The sequence below is a fragment of the Rutilus rutilus genome, assembly GCF_951802725.1.
Source record: "Rutilus rutilus genome assembly, chromosome: 9".
Lineage (NCBI taxonomy): Eukaryota > Metazoa > Chordata > Actinopteri > Cypriniformes > Leuciscidae > Rutilus > Rutilus rutilus.
In genome coordinates, this window is record NC_140223.1 from 37,487,796 (window position 1) to 37,493,386 (window position 5,591).

The following is a 5,591-nucleotide window of genomic DNA, read 5'->3' on the forward strand; positions in this document are numbered from 1 at the left end:
CATGCTCGTCCTTGGGCAGTGGAAAAAAAAACTGGCTTTACCTTCCACTGCATGAAAATTGGGATTTCCGACCCCGTAAACGGCCGCAAATCTCCCTAATTTTCGGCAGTTAACGACAATTCACAGCCTGTGAACGTCGCATTCGTCTGTGCCGAATATTGTCGGAAACGAACCATGACGTATGCAGAGCGCTCGCGCCGGAGGTGTGAATGGCTCTAATTACCATATGAATAGCAGCTCCCGCCAGAGAAAGGCTTGAATTTCCTCACTCACTATTGGTTGAACCCACGTGGTTTAAACAAGAAAAATCACTCGTGATTGGTTGGCAGATCTGTTACTATTGGTCACCCTTGCTCATTAAAAATTCTAAAAATTATAATATTCATATAAATAATATATAAATTATTTTTTTATTCATAATATGCTATTCTGTGGTATATTCATGTCATTGTTAACCTATGGACTACACTATTATTACCATCAAGGACATGAATTTATAAAGGAATGGAAAATTTGCCAGGGACATGCTGTTTATTCAAAGAAAGAGCTTTATTAGCACAGACACAAAACAATATACACCTATGTACAAAGCATAGATCATCTGCACACACAACAAATTGGAAGCTCAGTGTCTGTTTTCATCTTCGGAGCTGTAGGTGACTAGCGGCGTTCTCTCTGAATTCGATCCACTTTGAAAACGTCTGTGGTGCGTTGCCCTGTATTTAGGAGTCTCCTCTAATCTCAACTGCAGCGTAGCACAGAGCTCTGTGAGCTCCTGGCTGGTGGTTGAACTTCATCGGACATCAGATCTATGGTGGCGCACTTCCAAATGCCCACGTCATCCTCACCTAGCACACCGTCTCGCTTCTAGCAGCTGTAAAAACAACCAATACAGACAATCAGTACTGTGATGCACTGTGTATGGACACAAAACATCTATTAATGCACGTGAAAAATAGTCACATTGACTAAAAATCTTACCCTCTTTCTTCTCGCTCGACTCCGAGCTGAACTCTTCACAGCTTCGGCCTGCAATGCCAGATCTGGTTGTTTGTACCTGAAGCTCCTGCGTACTGTCTCGTAGTATGTCTTACAGGCAGCTGGAAAACAATTAAATGAGAGTGATATGAATAAAAACAACGCAAGTCACAGTAAAATGAAACAAGGAGAAAATAGTAAAAGTTACTTACAATGTCGTCATGATCAGCGTCATGAAAATCTGGACTTGCAGACATAGCTCTGAGTAAATGTGAGGTTACGCCCTCGTTATGAGGCGAGGTTACTCTGTGGAAACAAAATGTATGATTAAGATCGTAAACTATAACGGATCTATTTTCTTATACAAGAGAATGAAAGCATATTCTTTGAATCTTACCTTTAAAATGTTTGTAAGTTTTTATGAAAGTAAAAAAATAAAAGAATGTAAGATTCTTTTTTTTTTTTTTTTTTTACCTTGATCCAGTTCGTAGCGCCCACAATTTGTCTCAGAGTTGTGAAGATGGCATACTGCTTCCTGTAAATTACAGGATTTTTTACAATTATTAAACAAATAATAGCCATCAATCCCATGACCTCTTGCTTTATGATGAAATCATGAAAAACAGAATATTCTTACATTTCACAAGGCCTGACAAAATACAGCTGCAGGTAACTAGCGGCATTCTGTCTGAATTCGGTCCATTTTGCAGACGTCTGTGGTGCGTTGCCCTGTACTTTGGAGTCGCCTCTAATCTCGACTGCAGCGTGGTACAGAGCTCTGTGAGCTCCTGGCTGCGACAGGACGGAGGTCGCACAATCCATCCAGACACCCCGCCGACGATGCCGTCTTCCTCATCAGACATCAGGTCTATGGTAGCACACTTCCGAAGGCCTACCTCATCCTCAGCTAGCACACTCTGTCTCGCTTCTAGCAGCTGTAAAAACCAATAAAGACAATCAATACTGCGCAATGCACTGCGTATGGACAACACACATCTATTAATGCACCTGAAAAATAGTCACATTGACCAAAAACTAATCTAATCTAATAAATCTTACCGTCTTTCTTCTCGCTCGACTCCGAGCTGAATTCACCACAGCTTCCGCCTGCAATGCAAGATCTGGTTGTTTGTACCTGAAGCTCCTGCGCACTGTCGTGTAATATGTCTTAAAGGCAGCTGGAAAACAATTAATTGAGAGTGATATTAATAAGAACAACATAAGTCACAGTAAAATTAATAAGAACAACGTAAGTCACAGTAAAATTAAACAAAGGAGAAAAAATGCAACCGGGTGAAATTGCAGAAATACACACCGGAAGCAAACTATGCTTTTTGAAATTGGTGTTTTATTCTGACTGCTGTTTAAAATAAGTGACAGCGGTCAATGGAAGCACAATTAAACAGATAAAAGTCTGATTAAGAAAAAAGTTTGCCTTGTTCGAAGAGATTTCATAAGAAAAAAAAATAGATTTCACTAGTTAAACAAAAACAAACAAAAAAAAATTGTAGAAACAGTTTACAGTAAATTTGAAGATGACATCCAAATGTCACAAAAAGCTTAACCAGTGGATCAATGCCCAAATCCACAGAATACTTAACTCAATTCAAACTGAAATGCAGTGTAATACACTGCAACTGGTCAGATTTAAATTGATTTCTCCAAACCAAAATATGTTACAATTAAATACGATAACACAAACTGGAATACGGCAGTGGCTGAGGTAACTTAGGCCTAAGTTACAAGAGAAATAAAAGCACTTTAACAAAGCCACAACCCACGTTTAATCATGCCATGCGGAACCAGAAATATGCATTTAACCATAAAGTTATACTGTATAATCACAGAATATAGATTCAACTCATTAACAGATTTATCAAATAAACATGCCATCAGTAATTTCCCCCATAAGCCATAAAACGTACATACCCAATCCTTTACCGTCCGATCACCACGAGGTTCCCTCGTCACACATGCGCTCCAAATAAATCTATAAACAAAAATGTACACATCAAATGTTCTTTTAACTTCGCTTCAAAACTTATTTGTGCATATTAAAGATATTGGAGTAATATTTACCAAGAAAGAAGAACGTATAACACAGAATCCGATCGATGCACGCACCGTCATGGAGCTCTCCTGAACAATGAAAAATGGCTGCCGTTCTCTGGTCGCGCGCACGCGTCCAGCACAAGTGAATAGTATCGCGAGAAGAGAGGGATTTCTTAAAGGGGCCACAAACATTTTTAATGCAAAATAGAAACGAGGTACATTTTATGTAAACAACTCTAATCGTAGTTGTAACTCTATGTACAGTAGGCATAATTCTTGTCATTGCGTATGTGTATTTAGCATGAGTCAAATACAATCTTCTGTTCGTGTTGTATTATGCACAGTGGTTGGGCTCTAAGAGATTGTGATGCTGTTTGCATGGAATGCACATTTTACCTTTGTGGCAAAGCCTGATTGAAATTAATTGTTGAAATAAATGGTTTTGTGTCTTTTTTACATAACATTGGCTATTGCTAATGACACATAGTAACTAATCTAGCTACTTTCATTAAATATATCAATTTAAGCTAAAATGTAAGAGGGTCATTCTATGAAAATGTCCATTTTTCTGTCCCTAGCCTTTACAGAAATATTACACTTAAAAAACACTTTAGGGTTACAATTTCTTTACATTTTAAAATAAAACAATATGTTATTTGAACAAATACACCCTCTTGAGCCATCAATGTCGATATATTTGATTTTTATGAATTATATAGAATTTCAAGCACCACAGAAGTGCTCGTCCCCACAGTCATGTACAGAGGGAAAATGCTTTATTTTGAGGTCAATAACAGATTTTTACACCATTTAAAATACAATAATGTATACATAACTATCAAATATATTATGTAAATGATATATATAAAAAAATGCAGAATACATATTATAAAATTTATAATGAAAGTAGTGGTCCCCTGGAGCTGTGTCACTGGTGTTACTGTTAAACAAAAATCTCTTATTTTGAAATAAAAATCACACTGCTATAGCTTATGTTTGTATGCAGGCCTACGGAATTTATATTCACAATACTTAATAACTAATATTATTTTATTGCATTTATATTAGTTGTTTGAAGAGTTACAAAAAAGCGGTCGGTCTTAACACAAGTTTCAGCCGGCAAGTCGGTCGGACTAAAAGGGGGAAAAAATAAATAATTGGGTCGGTAGGCTACTAAATTGACAGGGTCGGTCGGGTTACGGCAAACAAGAATATTTTTAAGGATGGCCTTAGACTATTGTAACTCACTTTATTTTGGCCTATCTCAGGCCTCTCTCTCTCGTCTACAGCTAGTTCAAAACGCAGCGGCTAGACTTCTCACCGGGACACGCAAATATGAGTCGATCACCCCTATTTTATTCAAACTCCACTGGCTACCTGTCACATTCAGGATTGATTTTAAAATTTTACTATTTGTGTATAAAGCTCTTAACAAACCGGCCCCCCAATATCTGACCAATCTCCTCCTCCTCTGTTAACCTTTGAGTCACCTGGGATAAAACTCCCCCTGCTACCCTCATTTGCATTTGTAAAGCTCACAGCAGTCTCATTTACATGTTAAAGCATTAGAGGGAGGGGGGTCACGGGGCAAGCAAGTCCCACGTCAATTTCCGACAATTTCCGACAGTTTGCAGTGTTGCCTGTAAATTGCCGTTTGCAGTCGTAAACCTGAACTTCCACGACAATTTACAGCGCCGGTAACTGTCGAAAATCCCACTTTTCATGCAGTGTTCACATTGTAGAGCACAGCATCTTCTCGACATGATGCTATCCAGCATCCATAGGAATCAGCTGTCGTTTTGAGGTTTAAGTTTTCCCTGGTGTCTGCCCAATAAGTGGGTGGGCAATACGCTTATGTTTCGTCTTGAAGTCACAACGAAACAGCTTATGACTCGTTTGAAAAACAATTCATTTCATTGACTCAGAGTCGACTCTTACTTTTGAAAGATAATAACTTTATGCGGTGCACTTTCAGATTTAAAACTTTGCAGGATGTTTTCATTCACTTAGAGTTACAGTGACTACATGTAACTTACCTAGTTACACACTACATGAAAGGTCATTTTCAAAAATCCATAATAGGGGCCCTTAAACTTTTGAAATTACGATCAAACCATAATATTTAAACCTGCTTTCGCGCTGCGGCTGATCCAGAGAGGGCAGCGCTCATGTAAGCTCATGTTTATGTTTGAAACAGGTTCACAAACAGTCTTTTCAACTAGATGAACTGAAGATGAAGATGCTTATTACGTGTTCAGTCTATAGTGTTTCATCGCCATCTAATGGGCTGGCAACATATATATATATATATATATATGTATCTTTTTTCTTTTTTTTTCTTTCTTTTATTTGTTTGCTTATCACTTGCTTTGAGTTTGTTTGCACTATTGATGTGAAGTGTGATTTGTTTTGTTCCCTTTTGTGAATGCTGAATTTATTATTGGTAAGTTGTTTTAAGTGATTTATTTGAGACTGTTTCTAGTGGAATAAATAATACATTTGTGGAAATAAATATTTATTTTGTTTCTGGAAAGTCAAGTCTCTGTCTTTTGACCCAAAAA

At 37.8% G+C, this 5,591-nt stretch overlaps 1 long non-coding RNA gene across 2 annotated transcripts; it reads right to left on the minus strand.

Annotated features, from left to right (window-relative positions):
* Positions 1-528: 528 nt before the first annotated feature.
* Positions 529-4,739, minus strand: LOC311296849. 2 transcript variants are annotated; one of them, XR_014628719.1, is made up of 8 exons: positions 3,058-4,739; positions 2,908-2,968; positions 2,038-2,156; positions 1,616-1,913; positions 1,453-1,513; positions 1,191-1,284; positions 982-1,100; positions 529-874 (listed from the first exon to the last, which is right to left on the minus strand). It is a non-coding gene; the product is annotated as an uncharacterized lncRNA (long non-coding RNA). The 2 variants fall into 2 exon arrangements; XR_014628720.1 differs by having other exon boundaries at positions 2,908-4,739.
* Positions 4,740-5,591: the final 852 nt, after the last annotated feature.